Source organism: Sus scrofa, chromosome 11 (genome assembly GCF_000003025.6).
Source record: "Sus scrofa isolate TJ Tabasco breed Duroc chromosome 11, Sscrofa11.1, whole genome shotgun sequence".
Classification (NCBI taxonomy): Eukaryota; Metazoa; Chordata; class Mammalia; order Artiodactyla; family Suidae; genus Sus; species Sus scrofa.
Genome location: NC_010453.5, coordinates 2,221,898 through 2,242,785, shown reverse-complemented (window position 1 = coordinate 2,242,785; position 20,888 = coordinate 2,221,898). Strand labels below are relative to the sequence as shown.

The window sequence follows — 20,888 nt, the reverse complement described above, 5'->3', positions numbered from 1 at the left end:
AGGATTCCTTCTGGGAACCAGAATGCGTTTTCCGAACACAAAAAGCTTCAGCCTCGCCGTGAGTCTGGTCAATCCATCATGTTAGGTATTCGCGTTCAACTGTGTTAACATTTCAGATTCCTGTCTCCAAAGGCGTCTTCCAGGCCTGACTTTCAGGGCCTTTTAGTTTCCCTTCAAAAGGGGATTGTTTCACTTGACCTGATGCAGGCTTATCTCAAAATTCCATTGGACGCCCAGCTCCTGAGCTTGCGAGGCGAGCGGGTCAGCAACGGGCTTCGTGGTCCCCTGGTGACCGGCCGCGGTGAGGGGCCAGCGTTCCGGGCGAAGGGCATCGCATTGCTGGGAACCCAGGACCAGCCCCTCCCCGCGCTGCGTTGTTTACTCTCACGAGTCCTTTCTCGTCCTGGGGCCCGGAACGTGCACACGTCTTTGGGAGGCTTCAGAGGCTGCTGCGGATCCCTTCAGACGAAACTCCCCGCCCCCGCCCGCCCCCGGTCACGGTCAGGGGAGCAGGTGATGCTCTTGATTCATCCGAGCAGGTAATCCGCGGGCTGCGCTCCAGACCGCTAAGTGGGTTTAACGTAAACTCTCCCTGCGGGGGGGAGCCGGATGAAAGCAGCATCTGTCTTCCGCGCTCCTGCCCAGATCTGCCCGTTGTCCAGGGTCGGGCAGGACGGAGCCGCCCCGCCTTTCTGATGGGGCGCAAGGGCCTGTGCCCGGTTTGCCTTCCCCTTGGCTGACCCAAGGTGGGCTCCTCCTGCTGCCTGTTCCGGCGCCCATGCAGCCGCCGCTCTTGGCCTGGCCGAGCTGGGGTCAAGGCCCTGGCAGGTTCTCTGTTCGGCCCAGGGGTGTCCGCAACCCCCGGGGGAGTCGGTCCGTGGACTCCAGGGCCTTCGATGGGAGGACAGACCCTTTAACTCACGAGAGAGCGACACAGGGTCGCTTATGGGGTGGGGGCCTCCTCTAAAAAATAGCTTTTTTGTGTCAGGGTGTTTATCGTGCGCTCCTGTCATCACTGCGTGAGGGGGGCCACGGCTGCCCCTGCTCCGACGGGCACCGAGCCTTTTATCTGCGAACCTGAATGTGGCTTTGAAGGCTGGGCAGGGCGCACATTACAAGCCTGGTGACAGGGGAGCTCAAATGGTTGAGTAAGAAGTGAGAGTGGATGAGAAAGATATATGGCCGCTAATGGGAAAACAGGATTACTCTCCGCATCCTTTGGCTGGAGAAATCAATCCTTTGTCCCCACCTGACTGAAGAATCCCAAGCATTCCAGGTCAGGTCTGTGTGGTTTCAAACCATGCCTCATTTGCTTTTATGATTTGCAATAAAGCAAGTAGTTGAAGGCAGTCATTTAGTTAGATTATTTTTATACTCACAAAAGGGCAGGATCAGAGTGTCTGAGGCAAACGCGGAGATTATCTCCTGACTGTTTCCATTTTCCTCTATTTTAATATTCTTCATCCGGAAAAGCCAAGAGCTGGGTTGTTTGGGAGTTCTGTTTTATCAGCACTAAATTCCCTGGGGTTCGCTCATTCCTGTAAGTCTAAAAATAACCTCAAAGTGAAATACATTTATTTCTGATTTACTGTAGTTTCTTATAAAAACAAAATCCCAGAACGACCATTGATCTTCCTAAAACGTGGGTAAGAGAGTACTGGTGTGTGAAAATGCCCACACTGGAATTCTAAGTGAGGATGCCTAAACCTTCATGAACCAGGAGCGGGGGATGGAGTTTAGGAAACTAAAGGGCCACATGCCACCCACGGCCCTGCCTAAGAGTGAATGTAAACGCCAAAGAGCATCTCGGGACGAAGCTCGGCCAGCTGAGATAGGCAGCTGGTTTTCACCACTAGATAGAGTTAGTGCTTCTAAACTTTTCATTTGTATTGGAGGAATCAGATTTATCCATGGGCACCATACATATTGACTTCATGAAGTAAAGTGTGCTTTTAGCTATACTACAATATAATTTTAGTGGCGAAGCCTCTTTAGTGATTTTTTTCTATGTAACATTGTTTTTAAAATTTTTAGGACCCTACCTGCTGCCTATGGAGGTTCCCAGGCTAGGGGTTGAATGGGGGCTGTGGCTGCCGGCCTGCACCACAGCCACAGCAATGCCAGCTTCAAGCCCCATCTGCAACCTACACTGCAGCTTGTGGCGGCACCAGATCCTTAACCCACTGAGCGAGGCCAGGGATGGAACCAGCATCCTCATGGATACTTGTCAGGTTCTTAACCCACTGAGCCACAATGGGAACTCCTCTCTGTAACTTTAAATTGTAAATATCTAACGAGAAAGAAGACCTAACTTTCCTTGAATGAACAGACAATGATGTTTCTTTTTTTTCGATTATCCCGCTACCTGGAAGATAGATTATGGCTGTGAGGGAGCGCCTCTCAGTTGAAACCCACACCCAATGAAATATTTTTATACACAGACATTTATTTTACTTCCCTAAACTGATCATTTTTCTCTGTATAGATTTTGTTGCCTGTTTTCTCCTTTTCCCACAGCGTACGTTATTGTATATATAAACTGCGTAACTGCTCTCTGAATGAGCTACACGGAGAGAGTAATCAGTTAAGCACTCGAGGAGCATTGTGGTTTTGGAAGGAGTGTGCTCTGTTGATCGTAAGGATGCCTACGCTAGCCAGCTCTGAAAACCATGACAAAGGGTTTTACTTTATCACAGCAGTGTGGTAAATATGAAGTCAGTAGTCTGTCCACGGTGGCACAGAAGTATGCTGTTCAACTGCAGGCAGCAGAGGCCCAGGACTAACTGGCTCGCACCACAGTGGTGCATTATATATTAGCAAATATTCCAGATGTGGGCCGTCTCAAGGTTTTCCAGCTGTTCTGTTACTTGAAGTGTCTTGTTTTTTGGTCGTTATACTTCTCACTTCTTTTATTTCAGAAAAGTAAAGAGGGAGTTCCCGTCGTGACGCAGTAGTTAACGAATCCGACTAGGAACCATGAGGTTGCGGGTTCGGTCCCTGCCCTTGCTCAGTGGGTTAATGATCTGGCATTGCCGTGAGCTGTGGTGTAGGTTGCAGACGCGGCTCGGATCCCGCGTTGCTGTGGCTCTGGCGTAGGCTGGTGGCTACAGCTCCGATTCGATCCCTAGCCTGGGAACCTCCATATGCCGCAGGAGCGGCCCAAAGAAATAGCAAAAAGACAAAAATAAATAAATAAATAAATTAAAAAAAAGAAAAGTAAAGAGGTGTTCGTTCTCTGTTGGCTCAGCAGGTCAAGGACCTGGTATTGTCACTGCTGTGGCTCAGGTTTGATCCCTGCTCTGGGAACTTTTGTATGTTGTAGGTGCAGCCAAAAAAAAAAAAAAAAAAAAAAAAAGAAAGGACCAACAATTGCATCACCCAGAACCAACAGTTAATACAAGTTTGCTCATGTGATTTTATTTTATTTATTTTTTTGCTTTTTAGGGCCACACCCAAGGCATATGGAGGTTCCCAGGCTAGAGGACGAATCAGAACTACAGCTGCTGGCCTAAGCCACAGCAACAGCAACACGGGATCCAAGCCTCATCTGTGACCTACACCACAGCTGACGGCAAAGCCAGATCCCCAACCCACTGAGCGAGGCCAGGGATCAAACCTGTATCCTCATGGATGCTAGTCAGGTTCCTGACTGCTGAGCCACAGTGGGAGCTCCCACGTGTTCTTTTTCTTTCTCTTTTGCTGAATGATTTCTGGAAGCAATGATAGTATTTTGGTTTGTACAATCAAAACTTAATAGATATTTTCTTACATTTAAAAAGTTAACAGCCATTCATTTGAATTATCTCGTGTCCAGTTCACATTCAGATCTGCTGTGAGTGTTGGGAAAAGCACAAAGTGCCTGCCTTTCTTGCTCTCCCAGGTTTAGAGGCGTTAATGTCTTTGGGGTTAAGCGATCTCCTTCTTCGGCTTCCCTTGGACTGAGCTTGCACGTGGGAATTAGGACAAAATCTACACAGGACCCAACAAGAGGTGCTTACTCATGACCTTGGATTTATTCATTCGTTCCACACATAAGTCACGGAGCGTTCCCGTTGTGGCTCAGCGGGTTAAAACCTTTTTATAGTCTGTGATCCAGTGGGTTTGAGTATTTTCACAGAATGGTGCAACCATCGTCTGTGTTTAGGATACTTCATCACCTCAAAAAGAAATTCTGTGCCGTGGCACGCGTTCGCCCATCCGTGCCTGTTCATGGCTTGCCGGCTTTCTTTAAGCACTAAACACTGTTCCGTTGAGTGGATCGACCACCATTTATTGAAGTTGGTTCACCTGCTGAAACACATCTTGGTTGCTTCCCAGTTTGGGTAATTTGGGGTAGAACTGCTGTAAACATTCATGTGCAGGTTTTCTTGGGGGCAGATGTTTTCAGCTCATTGGCATTAATCCCCAGGGGGGTAACGGCTGGATTGTGTGGCAGGGATGGGTTTAGTTTTCTGAAAACCGGCTAAGCTGTCTTCCAAAGTGCCTGTAGCATTTTGCTACGTTAGCAGTGAGTGAGAGTTCCTGTTGTGTTTCGTCTTTTTTTAATTTTTCGTGGGGTACAGTTGACTTTTGTGCTAGTTTCAGGTGGACAGCGAAGCAGTCAGTCGTACATATACATGTGTCCGTTCTTTCCCCTTAGAGGCTGTCATCACCCCTGGAGCAGCGCGTCCCTGTTGCCCGCATCCTCTCCAGCATTTGGCGGCGTCTGTGCTCTGGACTGCAGCCCTTCTAGAAGGTGAGCGCCTGTGTCGTGGTGGTTCACATTTTCAATTCCCTGACGTCATGTGGCGTTGAAGGAACTTCATATGCTTATTTGCCATCCATGTATCTTTGTTGGTGGGTGTATGTTCGGCTCTTTTGCCCATGTTCCTAAGCTGGGCTGCTTGCCTTCTTAGGGCTGAGTTTTAAGAGTTCTTTGTATATTTTGGACACTAGTCCTTTACCTGATGTTTTTGTTTTGCAAAAAATTGCGTGCTTGTCTTTTCGTTCACTTAAGGCTGTACCTTGCAGAGAACAGGTTTTTAGTTTGATTGACATCCAAGTTGTTATTTTTTCCTTGAGTATTGCGCTTTTGGTGTTGTATCTAAAAAGTCATCACCAGAAACTCCCTGGTGCCCTAGCGGTTAAGGAACCCGGTGTCGTCATGGCTGTGGCTTGGATTCAATCCCTGGCCAGGAACTTCTGGCCAAAAAATTAGAAGAATATAAAATTAAAAATCATCACCAAACCCAAGGTCACCTTGATTTTCTCCTATGTTATCATCTAGAAATTTTATAATTTTGCATTTTATGTTTAGGCTTATGATCTATGTTGAGTTCATTTTTGTGAAAGATCTGAAGGCAGTGTCTGGATTCAATTTTGGGTCCAGTTCCAGCACCATTTGTTGGAAAGTTTTTTTTTCTCCGTGGGTGGTTCTTTCCCAGATGAAATTCCCCGGAAGATATTTCTCCTCCACCATTTTGGTTGGTTCCTCTGTTGAGTGCCGCTGACACGAACTGTCAATTGTCTGTTTACCACTCAAGGGGATGGCAGAGCCTGTGGTCAGATAACCGGGGCAAGGCTCCTTCATGGAAATGCTGGGGAACCAGATTCTCTGGTCGGGGGCGGGATGAGAACCCCGCTCCCCAGTGAAGGGGGCACAAGCATAGCATCGGCACCTCAGCTTCTCCCACATCTGAGCTCACGTGACTATTGACGTGGCCTAAACGCTTGAGGAAGAAGTGGCTTTTCTGTCTCACGTGCCCCCCGTGTGTGTTTTCTTGCTTCTGCTTCTGGGCGGGAGAGGAAGTGCGGTTGTGCCGGGACGGGGGAGTCACGCTTAGAGCTGGTTTTCAGTTCTTCCTAGTCAGCAGAAAACCCTTGCCGAGCTTCTTTTGAATGCAAATAAAACAACGTAATGGAAGCGTGCCCACCTTGAAAGGGATGTCTGAGGATCCGTGGGTCTTCTCACGCCCTTTCTCAGCTTTCCCCGAGGTCCCTGCGCCGGGACAGGTGGAAGCACGGGGCTCCTTGGGCGCCAGGCCGGCCGCAGCAGGCGCGCGTGCTGGTTCCCGGGCCTTCCTCCTGTGTGTTATGTTGCAGACCTGAACCCACACAAGTACTGTCGCCCAAATGTGGAAAACGAGTGCCCGCACTCTCCGTCATTTGATGGGCACTGCTCAGCCCGGTGTCTCTGCTCTTTGAGTACATGGACCGCCCGGCGTGCTTTGCACAGACCGGGGCCACTACCCCTTCCCCTCCTGGGTGACATCGAACAGAGCCTGCTTTCCTGGGGTTCCGCGAGGCACTCAGAGTCCCTGTGGACGATGGAGGCCGTGGTGGGGACAGCAGAGCGTCCGTGTCCCGGAGCCGCTCCCCGAAGGCTGCGGAGAGCTCACGGGGAAAAGCCAATGGCTTATCTTCGCAGCCGATAAAGCTGTCCCTTCAGGTTTTCAGGGTCACTCCTGACACGCGCAGACGCGATTTCGGTGCCGCCCGCACCCCGGCCCCGCGGGGCGGGCGCCCTGCACTGGGCCCGCAGTGCGGGGACGTGCCGTCTGCTTGCTTTCTCTCAAGATACACGGCAGATTTTCCTTTTGCACATGTACTGGAATAGAAATATTCCTCGACTTGAAAATCCGAGTGGATTTACAGTGTTGTGCGGGTTTCTGCCGTATGTACGGCGCAGTGACTCCGTCCGCCCCTACGCACCTGCTTTTTCTCCTCCTGGCTTCCCTCGCGCTCCCTCCCAAGACACGGAAGGCAGTTCCCTCGCCGTCCAGGCTTTTGATTGACTGGGGGGCTTATGCCACCCCTGCCAGCGGTCGGGTCTCCGCGGTCTTGTCGCGCTGCGCCTCCTCCAGCAGGTGCATCCTGTTGTCCCCCTAGTCCTCCTCCCGTTTCTTCTCGGGCTCGTCTCGGGCCCCTCCACGCCCCGTCGCCTCCCGGCCCAGCCGCCCTCCGCTCTGCCCGGTCCCGCCCGGGCCGGGGTGGCTGCAGGCTCACAGCCCTGCCCGCTTCTGGGCGCGGGTGATGTCCCAACACGGGTCTTCCGGCTGGACTGCGCCCCCCCCTCCCCGCACCTCCCCGGCGTCCCCTCCACGTGTCCCCCCGCCCCCGCGGTCTTTCCCGTTCGCCGCGACCCCGCGACGCTGCCTCTCCTCTAACCACCCGGCAGGCAGCCCCTCGGGCTCTTCTCCAACGCACCGGCCTGGGCCGCGTCCCCTCCCCTCCGCCACCTCCGCCGGGTCCTAGCCCTCACGTGTCGCCTGCAGAGACCCGCTGGTGGCCAGAGGGAGCCCGTGGAGATGGAGGAAATCCTGCCTCCCGCTGCCTAAACCCTCAGCGGCCGGGCGCGTCCCTCAGGGAAGGGGTCAGGGCCTCTGCGGCCCGGGGCTGCCCCCCACCCCAGGCGCCACGTCCACCTGGGTCCCCCCACCTCAGGCTGCACCCGGACGCTTCCCCCGCGGGCGCCGCGTGCCCTGCGCTCCCTTTCTCTGCCCCTCGCGCAGCCTCCCCGCTCCTCTGACCGTCCTACGGGACGTGCCACCGCCCGCCACGCTCGCTCCCCCTCGCGCCCTGAAGCGCCGCCGTCACCGCCCCAGCCACCCCGAGGGCAGGGCTTGTGCACCGCAGGCATTCCTGGGGCCTCCCTGCATCTGCAAGGTCACCCCGCTGCCCCAGGGCTCGGCGCCCACTGTATGATTCAGAAACACAGCCCTGGGGAATAACAGGACAGGATAGACCCGCGACAGCATCTGAGGTCACAAATGAAGTGGCGCGCAAGGCGCTCAGTTTTATTGGTTGGCTTTGTTTGGTTTTCCGCGTATGGGAAGGAACGCGCTGGGGTCCCCCAGGTTGCACACTTGTTGGTGGCAGCGCCCACACTCTCTCCTGGGAAGGGAGGGTGGTGGGGCGGCTGGAAGCCTCTCCCTGGTGAGATTGTGACAAGTTGTCTCCCCACAGCCATTTGGGGTGGGGATTGCCATTTTCCTGTCCAGGTGACCCCCGAACCAGCTTAAAATATTTATTTTTGGCCAAACATGGACAGAGCTACTTTGACGTCAGTAAAGTCTCAGGTCAAGTCATAACTTCTTTGGGATAGAAGATAAAAAATCATAGAGCTGGTGGAAAGTATTTCCCCTGCATTTCCAGGGGATCTACTTTTATTTGGGATTTTGGGGGCTTTATATTATATCCGAATGGGTCATATACATTTGGGAAAAATGAATTATTCTCCTGCCTACCTCAAAGGAGAAATGAATTGTGTGTATGATAGTGAAATTATTTTTAGGCACATGCGGGTCATACATAGAAATTCTCACTGGCTTCGGAAGGGTCCTTTTCTTGTAACTTGGGATAAATATAGATACGCAGACTGCACCTACATTTATTCCTGTACAAAGATTTTCTCACCTTTAGAAGAGAACAGATGCTCTCTTGTGCACCTTCCAGAGCAGGTAGTTATGTGTTCTCGCGCAGTCCCAAAGGGGAAATCTATGTGGGTCAAGGAAGCCACAGGAAAACTCGGCCTCTTGCCACCTCCCCCTTTCTGCCCCCACCCCCACCCCATCCGTCCTCCAGCCCCTGGACGGCCCACCCACGCACCTGTGAAAACACCCAGCCCTCCAGACACCAAGCACAGGTCTTGAACTGATACAGCTACGAACTGACTCCAAAGGATGCCCGTACAACCCCGTCGGGAAGACAAGAGGTGTTTCTATGCTTTTCCTCCACTGTCCTCACGAAAGAGGATCCGGCTGACCCCACCGATCCACCTACAGCTAAACGGAGGTGGTTGCCATTCAGCGATTCCAGCCGGGTTGACTCTCCCTCAGCAGAGTGTGGGGCATGCCCCTGGCAGAGAGGCAGCGCCCGAGGAGGATGAGGACAGCGTGTTGAATTTAATGGGCGGCTGACCGTGACTAGGCCCCTCATCCGGGCTTGTCTGCAGCATCGACTGCCACTGCATTCAGCTGTTCTTGGTTGTACAACATTTGTGTTATGGGAAATCAGAGCCACGTCTACAAAGCTTTTGATTTTCCCCTCACACACAAAGTCCAGCCTTCTGGAGGGACAAAGCCCTCTTGTTGGCGTCCACTGTGGGCCGCCTTCTTCCTAGACCCTCGGCTGGGATCAGGCACCTCTCCGCTGCCGTCACAGTAGCCATCTGTCCCCGCATCCCCACTCATTCCATTGTGCATTCTCCCGGATCACATGCGTCCCTTTCAGAGGCCGGGGTGGGGGTTGGAGGAGGGGTGCCAGCGCACTGTGCTCACGACCTTTGGGGGGTTAACTTGGATTAGATGAATACATTAAACCAAACTGGATTTAGTCGGTCTTGAATGGGAAATTGTTTCCCTTTGTAATCAACACTTGAGTTGTAATTGATAAGAGGCATCTTTAAGGAATGTTGCTTGGTTTTTATTCCAATAGAACTGTGTTCCGTCACGCGTAGGACTCTCTTTGAATCCCGAAATGGCTCTGGCTTTGGAGGGCCCGCCTGCAGGTGCCCCACACAGAGGCCAGGGTGAAGCAGGGAGACTCCACTTCGTAAGAACAAGTGGTTCTTGGTTTTTAAGACACCTGAGTTCTAGTGCTGGTTCTTTGGTTTCTTCTTTCTTTCTGCTATGCCTGTGCTGATTCCAGCAGTCCAAGAGCATCCGAGGGAAGGGCAGGCTTTGGCAGACGTGAGGAGAGCCTCCCAGGTGTTAAGCCCTCCGGTTAAAGTCTGAGATCTCGTTGGATCTCGAACCAGAGTTTTTGCAGAATTCATGGAAGTGCGTGTGTCTGTTTCTGTGCATTGACACATATTCCCTTTAAAGTTCTCGCATTGGTCTGGCAGTGGCTTTGCTGTGTTACATCACGCAGTTTATTCTCTAGTTCCCTTCCGTAAATCAGCTCATCAGGATGTATAAACCCGTGCAGACATTTCCCCGGGGCCACTCCACCACTTACCAGTGTTCAGAAAAGGGAAGCTGATATCTACTAACTGTGTACTCAGAGGAGTCCCCAGCTGTGACACCTGAGAGTTCTGTGCATCCTCAGAGTAACCCTAGGAGTGAACTATTACCATTGCCTGAGAAAATTAAAATATTAGAAGCTTAGGAAGCTTTCTCAACTTTGCAGAGAGGCTAAGCAGCCAGACAGGTTTAGAACAAGGTCTGGCTTCAAAGTCAATTCTCTTTGCCACTCTTTTTTTTTTTTTTAAATATCGCTTCAGTGTTCTGCAGGTCACACCCTGTTACTTTTTATAAAAAAAGGCTCCTTTCATATTAATCAGATTTACTTTTTTTTTTCCTTCTGCTTTTTTAAGGCCGCACCTGTGGCATATGGAAGTTCCCAAGCCAGGGGTCACATCAGAGCTGCAGCTGCCGGCCTACATCACAGCCACAGCAACATGACATCTGAGCCACGTCTGTGATCGGCGCCACAGCTCACAGCAGCCCCAGATCATTGACCCACTGAGCGGGGCCAGGGATCGAACCCATGTCGTCATGGTCACTTGTTGGGTTCGTTACCGCTGATCCATGAAGGGAACTCCCCAGATGTACATATTTAACTCAGAGCACTTATTGAAGGCCTCCAAGATGCTGGGCAACAGTGGCAGGCCCTGCAGATGCAAACCTGAGAGGAAAAGTATTCTGGTCCTTGGAGGAGTCACCAGAAGGTATCACAGACTAAGGCAGGTGGCAAAGCCTCATTATAATGTGCTGCCAGTTCATTTTTCCTACTTAATTTAGTTGTTTAAAGGTTTTTTGTTTTTTTGTTTTTTAAATCAAAATAGAACCTGTACACATGCAAAGTAAACTTAAAAAGTAGCTCAGGTCCCACCCGCCGTTGTGTGCAAGTGCCGGTCTTGGCAAGTAATCAGCTTGTTTTTAGCTGCTTTATTTTCATGTTTTAAATAATAGGCTTAAATTAATATTCCTTAATTACTCATTTGTTTTTAAGTTCCTCTGAACTAGTCACACTCCCAGCTACCACCCCAAACACACATATAACACACCCACGCATTGGACTACAACACGCATACACTGGCGTTCCTGTCGTGGCGCAGCGGAAACGAACCCGACTAGGGACCATGAGGACGTGGGTCTGATCCCTGGCCTCGCTCAGCGGGTTAAGGATCCAGCGTCGCCGTGAGCTGTGGTGTAGGTCACAGAAGCGGCTCGGATCCCGTGTTGCTGTGGCTCTGGTGTAGGCCAGTGGCTATAGCGCTGATTTGACCCCTAGCCTGGGAACCTCCACATGCTGTGGCTGTGGCCCTAAAAAGCAAAAATAAAACCCCCCAAGCCCCCCGCGCCCCAAAACAGAAAAACACATACACCCTCTGTCTCTAGCCTCTCTGCTTAATTCATGATAACTTTTGGCTAAATTAGTGGTTATGACTTATGCTTAGGTAAGTTTTGTCCATGGATGGCAGGTAGTATGTTTTAAATATATGTCACCTTGGTTTGTTTTTATTTTCTTAGAAGAATAGTGATTTTTAGAACACATGTGATTGCCACCTGAGTACCTGTGAATGAGTTTCTCCCTAGAAAGGACTGGAGCGCCCTGTGAGTTGAGTGTACACTTCGGGCCATCGCAGGGTCCGTGTCCACACACCTCTGGGCCCACGTTCTCCTAGCTGCACGGGGAGCTCTCAGCAACGCCCGCGTCCTGGAGGCGCCTCCGTCTTTGACACGGACCCTTCCAGCTGCCACGTAGAGGCTGATGGTTACCCAGCCCGGGAAAGGGCCCAGGCGTGTCGGAATTTTGATAGGATTTGCGCTGAAGCCATGGCCGACTTTGGGTAGTATGGGCATTTTAGACAATATTAACTCATCTGATCCCTGAGCATAACACAGCTTTCTCTGTGCTGTGTTGTTCTTAATTTGCTTCATCAAAGTCTGAGTTTTCAGTGTAAAGGTCTTTGTCTCCTTGGTTAAATTTATTCCAAGCATTTTGCCACTTGCGAGCTGCTGCAGGTGGGATTGTGTTCTTTGTTTCTTTTCAGATAATTGCTTGTTAATGTCTAGAAGGGTAACTCACGTCTGTATGTTGATTTCATACCCTGCAACTTCACTACATTCACTGGTTGGTTCTTTCTCTTAAAAAAAAAAATTTTTTTTTTTTTTCTTTTCACGGCCGCACCTGCAGCACATGGAAGTTCCTGGGCTGGGGGTGGCATTGGGACTGCAGCTGCCGTCCTCTGTCACAGCCATAGCAACATGGGAGCCGAACTGCATCTGTGACCTACACCGTCTTGTATTGATTTTATTTAACCCTGTAAACATTTTAATTATTTCTTTTTTTTCCCCCAAATTAATTCCAACTCACAAAAATTAGGGGAAGGTATCACATGTGTGCAGCCGTGATGAAATTCCCAGAATCTGAAAGTCGTACTTCATCTCGAGTGTAGATGTGGTTTCAGTGGAACATCACAGACAGAACGAGGAGGAAGCGTGGAAGGAAGGCGGGCGGGTAGGACCCGCAGAAGGCGCTCTGTGCAGGCTGTCCCACGGCTTCGCTTGGGGTCGTGATGCTGTGTCTGTCTGATTCGGAGTCACTTCCTGGGCCTTGGCGGAAGGGAGCGAGGGCTGTCGTGGGGTGGGAGCAAGCATCAGCCTGCCTGCCAAGGAAAATCAGACTGGGCCAGAGGAAAAGGACGTTTGGCTTTTAAGGGGGAGCAGGGGGCTTGAGGGGCCGGGGAGGCTGATGAAAAGGGATGCGGAGGTTGGCCTGCAGGAGGGGTGGGCCCCAGGCTGGCTTTGACCAGGCCGCCGAGGGGTGTTCAGAAGGGTTTGAAGAAAACCTTTCACTGCAGACTGACAAACACGATGCGAATTTGGCCTGAACACGTGTGAACTGTGAGGCAGGCGCAGTGCTGCAGTTCTGACAAAGAACTCTGGTTCTCGAGAGGAGAGCAGTCAAGGGTCTGGTGGGTAGTTATTTGTTCCTGAAATTTTGTGCCTAGGTCCGTTTTTGGAAAACAGCTCTCTGAGCCTCTGCCGTCCTGAGAGCATCTCGGGCCTGGAGCTGGGGGCGGGGCCGGCACCAGGCTGGGTCAAGTGCAGACCCGAGACCTCCAGCTCCGGCTCCGGCTCCACAGGCTTGGTGGCTGCCCTTGAAATTCTGTTATTTCCGTGAAAATGGCACCAATCCCCTGCTGTCTGCTATCTCCCCGGCTCTAATATTTTAGCAAAACCCGTTATTAAAATGCAGAATGCACTGTAGTGTTTCCTGCAACCCAGCTTTTCCTTAAGTACCATATGGCAATTATTTCCAGAGGTGGGGAGAACATTTCCAACAAACCGTGTTTTGTATGGCATCTACAATTTTTAGTATATTATTGTACAATTTTAGTATATAATAATTTAGTCTATTATTTAGTAGCTAGACTTTCTCCTTGAAAGTACAGCTTTTCATGAGTTTAATCCTCGACTGTTCTTTCTCTGTTCCGTGTGTGTGTGTGTGTGTGTGTGTGTGTCTGTACCTAGGTATTCTTCATAGTTGTTGATTCTTAACATGTTTATGCCCCTTTATGGGACACATTGTTTTAAAATATTAACCAATCGTTATCCGTATAGGGTTCACAAGGAAAAGATGTTGGAAACCTCCTTAAGTAGGGAAAACAGCCCCTCCTGATGCCACTTCGCGTATCAGGGAAAATATATCAAAACACGTCCTGGGGAAATGCTGGGCCGGTGCCTGAGAACCGTAAGGTATTAAGCGTCAGCCCACAGCGGTTGTTGAGGAAAGACCATCTTGAGCTGATTGGAGCCTGAGGCCCAGATGAGAGCCCCTCCCTCGGAGGCTGCGGACTGCGGTGGGTTGAGGGGCCCGCCCGGGAGGCGCTCGCTTGACCGTCTCTGTACGGGGCTGGGGACCGCGGCAGGAAGGCGCCCTCGCATCGTCAGAGGACTTGGCCTCGGGCAGCATGACTCGCTCCAGACCAGAGACGTGTTACCTCCCGGGAAGGGTGAGCGGCGAGCGGCCCAGGACGCTGTCCGCGCCGTGCTCTCTGCCGTGCGATGCGAAAGCATCCCGGGCGGGCTCCTCCACCCACCCTGGTCCGAGGAGAGGCGCCCCAGCAGGTGCCGCGTGCCGTCGCCGACGCGCGCACGTCGTCGGGATGCGGGAGAGCAGACCCGTCCAGTCACTTCCGGGACGGGACGGACGCTTTAATGTGTTTTGAAAAGAAATCAAATGCCTCGTTAAAGGCAAGTGAAGGGTAAAGTGAGAATTAAATGTTACGATGAAAAAATTAAGGCCCTTCTCCAAGCATGTGCTTCTCTGAAACTAGAAAACTTAGGTGCCTCGTAAAGATCAGAAAGTTGGCAATCACGGAGGAGAAACTCAGGGACCTGCAGAATAGACGGGCGGTTGCCAAGGGGGAGGGGGAGGGAGTGGGGTGGTCGGGGAGCTTGGGGTGAGTAGATGCAAACTGTTGCCTTGGGAATGGATGAGCAATGAGATCCTGCTGTGTAGCACTGGGAACTCTGTCTAGTCACTTAGGTTGGAGCAGGATAACGTGCGAAAATAGAATGTGTACAGGTGTAACGGGGTCACCATGCTGTACAGCAGAAAAAAAAGGCATTGGGGAAATGACCATTAAAAAATAATAATAATTAAAAAAAAGAAAAAAAAGTTGGTGATCAAATGATGACTTCAGAGGAGATGAAAACTCATTCGAATGCAGTCCTGTCTGGAAGTTGTTGGGCTCATTGAGGCAGCGGGAGAGACCCTGAGAGCAGGTGACGGGTGGTTATGAAGAGCCCGGCCCTCCTGCGAGAGGCCGTGGGGGTCGAGAGTTAACCTTGGTTCAAGAGAGACATGTGAAGGCCTGGGCACAGAGGGTCCAGACGCCTTTGCAAGGAAACCAGCACACACTCAGCCTTCTCAGCCACCTGCCCATCACGCTGTTCATGCCAGAAGTGAATCCGGGGGTATCATCTCTGTCTGGGGTTGGATGGCACAGAATGTGGATCCGGGGACATTTCTGATGGAAAAGTCAGCAGTTGTCATGGGATTCTGCGGCAGTTATTGATTGCTTATGGATTGAAATTCTGCCACTGGAAAGCACTAGCATCTCTGGGTGATGGTTTGAGTGCAGCAAAGGGTGGCCGCACACAGGGTCCGGCTGAGTCAGCCACTGTGCCCATGCCACCCACTGGGCATGGCCTCTTGCGACAACGCCTCTTGCTGGAACATGGAAGGGCCTGCGCTCGCCGTACCTCTGGGCGGCGGGGCTGAGCACAAGAGGGTGAGGGCACATCCTGGACGCGTCATGCATCATCACGGAAAAAGCATAAGTCTCAACGTTGGAATAAAATGGGACAAATCTCCCCAAAGTGGATTTGAAGGTCGGCTTCGCTGGGACTTAATTCAGGACCTGGGACTTGCAGCCTCCTGTCTTCACCTTTGCAGGTGAAGACGCCTTTCCATGTCTTAAATGATCATACGGACCCTGCAGGGTCGCGAAGATGGAATGAGACACGGTGGGAAGCCCAGCCGACTTCTGGCAGGTGCTCCACGTCGGCCTGCTCTTGGGCGATGAACCGTGCAGACATGAACTGGGGACGCTTTCTGCGCCGTCCTCGGGGCCGGATTCGTAGCTCCTGCAGTCAGCTCGTGAGGAGGAGATGGGACTCTTAGTGTAAGAAATTCTCACCTTGCTGTGCCCAGAGTTTGACGCAGACAAGGCGTGACCCTCCTTCTGCGGTTGCAGGTACATCCTGGAGCGGCACCTGTACACGCCCTGCCTTCCCCAACGCTGGGGCCAAGGATGTGTTACCTCGAGGTATGAACTTCAGACTTGCTTTTGTAGAGAGCCTCATCCTCGGGGGAGCCCCACAGTCACCGACTGGGTTCCAGTCACTCCTGGACGCGGGATCCCGGGCCTCCAGGTCCGGGTTTCTCCACGCAGAGGAGGGTGAGCCTAACAGCACTTGCCGCGCACGGGTCTTGCCGGGCACTAAACGTGTCTGCGCACACAGAGCCGACGAGGACGGGCGGCGGTGAGTGCTCCGTGGCAGGCAGGGGTCATTGTCTCCTTATTGGCAAGTCGCCCCGAGGATGTGAGCTACTTAAGGATGCGGTAGCTGTACCTCCAACACAATCGGATGGGCCCCCCACCCTGCAGACACCACCTTGGTGCCAGGGTCAAGGAGAGCCACCGTCACCTGCCAGCTCCCTGTTGGCAATAGTCAGTGCCCTGCAGGGGCGAAGCCGTGAAAAAGTCCTGCTATCCGGAGTGTCGTCATGGTTCCCCGATGGCATCTCCTGGGATGGGGGCAAATGCTGCCTGAGTTGGTGTCCTCCCATCTGCCCAAGGAAGGAAGCCCAACCTCGCCTCCAGAGAGGCGTGGCACGAGCTGTGGTCTGCAATCCATAGATAGAATTGGGGAGCACCACCCGTCGGGCTGGGGGCATCTGGTTACCAATAGTCGGTAACACAGTTTACACTTGGCGGGTTTAGGAACTCATCTGGTGAAGCAGGATTGGAAGCAGATCTGCTTAAATGGCTCGACCCCTTCAGAACCATCTTGGGTGATGCTGTTGGTTTCGGCAGCCCCCCCGGCGTTGCAGGTACCTCGCGGCTTCCGGGAACTGCCTTGCTTGGTGTCTGTGAGCAGACGTGCTGTGTCTTCCTGGGGTCAGTGGGTGAGCTCAGGGCAGGTACTCGAGTCCCATCGCAGTGCTAGTAGCTTAGACCGGAGACCCCAGAAGACATGGGAACTCAGGTCTGGGAGCCTGGACGGGCCCTCCCTGCCTCCGCTCTTTCTACCTTTGTTTTCCTTCTCCTGTGATGGGCAGGCGAACCCCTCGCAAGCTGTCCGTCCCCCTCTTTTCATTAATCAGGTCAGCTTCGGATAATTTATTAATTTTAATTTTTTTCAGGTACACTGGTTTTCTCCAACTTGAGGGCACAGGCCAAAGAGCGGGAGGAGATGAGAAAGTGAAATTGAAGAAATAATCTCATTGTTAAACTCTTCTTAGATTTAGAAAGAGGTGACCGTTTGTCTATCTTTCGATATTTTTGGAAATGATGGGATGATGTGTGTGGAACAAGACCGCTGCATAAAATAGATACTGGGTAGAACGAAACAAACCATGAACTTTCAATCCAACCTGGTAAACTGTAAAATAATATTGCAGAGTATTCTGCAGAAAAAAATTTGGTTTAAAATTCAGAGTTAGTTTATCTTGACATTGGTTTTCCGGGGGAGGGTGTGTGTGTGTGAACCTCCGGTCTTCTTATAACCTCTTAAACTTACAACAAAACCAAGGGACACATTAGTTCTTCCTAAAAGCTGTTTCTTCTTACTATCTTTCAAAATTCTTATTTTTTATCTTTGGCCATGAGACATTCAATGCACCATGAGTAAGTATTTGAAAATATTTGGCAAGTTTCTTTTCCCTTTGAGTATAACCTGTCAGTTCTCACAGGGCCGTGTGGTGGAGCTGGTGGACAAAGTTTGAGGCATTGTTGTCACTGTTTGCTGGTTGCTATGGTTGCAGGTTTCTTTTCTTTTTTTTTTTTTTTACCACATTTATGACCATGTTCGTCTGATAAGTTTCCTGTGAAAGTTACTGTTTGCTTTTGTATCTCGATTTGAAGGTCCTAATACATAGTCTCAGAAACTTTGTTCTTAAAGAGTTGCAAAAATAAATAGTAAATCTTTATAAATTCTTCTTATTTATGAAGATAAATAATAGCCAGATGATTTCCCAGTCGAGATGGCAGGCAAGCTGTGGAACCCTGAATTTACCCAGAAACTTCCGTTGCTGTGCAGGTGTTTGTACAGAGGATGGATGGGGCGTGTAAAGGCCTCACACAGTATCATATGCTTTCAGAGAACGTATGTGCTTAGAGTTTAGACACTTGGAGAAAAATTACTTACGTGTTTATTGCTTTCGCTGACTTGTGCCTCAAAGAAAATAATTAATATTATTCTAAAACCAGTGTGTTAATACTTCGAAGTCAAGAAACATGTCTTCAGCTAGTCTTTGGAGCAGGGCTGTGGAGACGTGTTCATCTTCGTTCATGATCATTTTTATTGCACTCATACAGCGATGAGAAAAGAATAAATGCCCATGTAATGGACAGAATTCTACTAGGTTGTGTGAGACTATAAACACGAATAAAATAATTTTATTTTATACCTAGAGCTTATCATCGATTTAAAAAAAAAAACCTTGCAAAGTTATGAAAAAGCTAAATTAAGTTGCAAATTAAAATATTATCCAGAATAGAATTAAAGACCTGTCACAGGAAAATAGACATTTAGGAACCAAATAAATTTTAAGAACATGATGTGGGGTGTGAAGAGGAATTTGTGTTATGCACGAAGAGTGAGAGGCCTCAGACGCCAAATAAACAGCCACCTGGGACTTTTGGTTATAAAAGAGAAGAAAAAAAATCCTTATGTTTAAAAAAAATGCTTAACTGAATAATATCATGCATTGAGTTGCTGAAAGCCAAAGGCTACACAAAATATTTAGACGCATCTAAGTAAGATACGGTAGGCTTGAGTATATTGGGGTTCTCCCAAAACACTTAAAAATATAAAGACAGGGAGCTCCTGTTGTGGTTTAGGGGGCTGAGACGCTGACTAGCATCCATGAGGACGCAGGTTTGATCCCTGGCCCCGCTCAGTGGGTTAAGGATCCAGTGCTGCCACAAGTTGTGACTACATCTCCGATGTGGCTCGGATCCTGCATTGCTGTGGCTGTGGTATAAGGCAGCAGCTGCAGCTCCGATTTGATCCCTAGTCTGGGACCTTCCATGTGCCGAGGGTGCTGCCCTAAAAACACAAAAAAATTCAAAAATGAAGCTGAGGGTGTCGTTAATAAGAGGATAAACAGATGTGGGGCGAAAGAGGAGGAGTTTGGTTTAAAACAGGTATAATTGTGTTCAGCCAAAAGACGACTTAAGGAACACGTGGGCTGTTGCATTGCCCCAAAAGGTTTAACAAGCAGCGATTCAGCATCAGTCACACAGCAGGAGTGTCCCCCACAGTGAGGCTTCCAAAAAGGGTCAGCTTACCATCACAGAGGGACGAGAGACGCGCAAAACACGACCACGAGGAGCACGAGGAGTGTTTTAATCGATGCTGAACCTTTTCAATATGAGCATCTGAAAAGGTGTGGCTAATTCTGACCAGGAACAGGGACCCAGCGCACGTGTGGGGCAGGAACAGGTTATCAACACCCACTCTTGTAAGCACGAGCCAAGGGAGGCTTCCTCCAGGAGGTGAGCTTCGAGTCTCAAAAACCACAAGGTGGGTGGGTAAGAGGACGAAAATCCCAGTTAAAAGGAATAACCTCGCGCAGACGGGTGATGAGTTCAACGCTGGGGAAAGGCCCAGCACACGCTGCTCGAGGACCACGGATTGAGGATGAGAAGCTCCGGGAGTTCCTCCAGTGACGGGGCTGAGGCCACAGATCCTGGTAACGCTTTTATTCCACTGAACACAAACCTGGCAATCCCATCACGGAGCAGGGTTACGGGGCACCATTTAAATGCAGTTTCCATCGTGCTGCATCACACGCTTCACAAATGAGAACGCGAAGCTCTTTGTCAGCGCGCGTGTGACACATGATTCGTAAGAAGGTGGAGGCCCTCTTAGGTGTGAGCTCAGAGTTAGTCTGAAAAAGCCTAAGAGTTTCCAAGGGTGAAAAGCAGATCCCACAAAAAGAATGAGCTACTAGATTGGCACTGGCTTTCTCTCCAGCAGCGCCTCGAGCTAGGAGACAGTGGAACAAAACCTTTAAAATGCTCCGGGAATTGAGAATTTCATACCTAGCCAACGATAAATCAGGAACCACTACAATAAAGACATTTTCAGACATGCAAGTTCTCAAAAAAAGTCATGACCTGCCAAGTGCCGTTGCTCAGGGCGCTCTGGCAGGTGTCTTCCCTGCAACGGAAAGGTAATCCTGGCGCGGGAACGTCACGGGACCGAGGAGCCAAGGAACCAGAATCCCCATCCGAGCAGAGGGGGAGGGAACGCCCTTGGCCAAGGTGAAAAGCAGCCCCAGGGTGACCGCAGCAGAACCACAAGAACGCCTGGCTTTGGGCACAGACACATCGGGAGCAAAAAGCTTCGGACGCTGCCCTTCAGCGCTCACGAGGGCCTGACACCAGGCTCGCCGGGGGAGAAGACACGGACACATCATCACACACGTCTCTGTTCAGAGAGCTTCTAGAACGGTGTTACTACCCTGGCTTCCCAGACACTTCCTTCTGCGCTCTCCCACCGTTTTAACATAACAGAAAGGAAGAGAGAGGACTGGGGCAGTGTTTCTGGGTCACCTTTGTCTGGAAGACTTTCTCATGCTTAACTAACGGACTGGAAGTGAAGGTGCATCATCACTAGACATTTGGGAATAAGGTCGAGTGCTTTTTAATGTGTAGTTTCCGTAAGCATCTCCTGGGGTCTTCTTTGCGCCCACTTGTATTTCTCAAATAATCCTTCGGAGGCGGTCTTTGGGGGGAGGTTTTCAGTTAAGCGACGGAGCGGGGAGTGGGGAGTCTGGGGGCTGAGCCCTGGGGGGCTGACCCACGGGCTGGAGTGAGGGTGGCGTGGGTAGCAGCGAGGGTACCACGGACCTCAGCTCTGCTCTTCCTCCTTCTCCCCGTCTAAACGATGGGAAGAAAGAGGGCCCCCACTTGAGGTCTGTGCTGCGGACTCAAGGCAGTTAGCTCAGGAGTCACTGCGGTCCCGGCCACACTCAGAACTCCGTGTGAAGGAAGGGCCAGCAGGCGCCGCCAGCGCTCCCCAGCGTTTCGGGCGGCGGTCCGGAGGGTCGGTGGCTGGCCCGCTGCAGCCACTGCGGGACTGTCGGTTTCTTTCTCGGTGATGGTGCGTTACTGCTGGACGCGGAGGTGCCGGCTGCTCCGTAATTTTGACACCCTCACT

General features: G+C 51.0%; 1 long non-coding RNA gene across 1 annotated transcript in view; it reads left to right on the top strand.

Moving 5' to 3' along the window:
- LOC110255792 overlaps positions 3,611-20,888 on the top strand; it is a 38,128-nt gene continuing 20,850 nt past the window's right edge. Inside the window, exons 1-2 of the long non-coding RNA XR_002336609.1 lie at positions 3,611-3,990; positions 4,640-4,735. This is a non-coding gene — a long non-coding RNA (uncharacterized LOC110255792). The remainder of the gene's footprint in view (positions 3,991-4,639; positions 4,736-20,888) is intronic.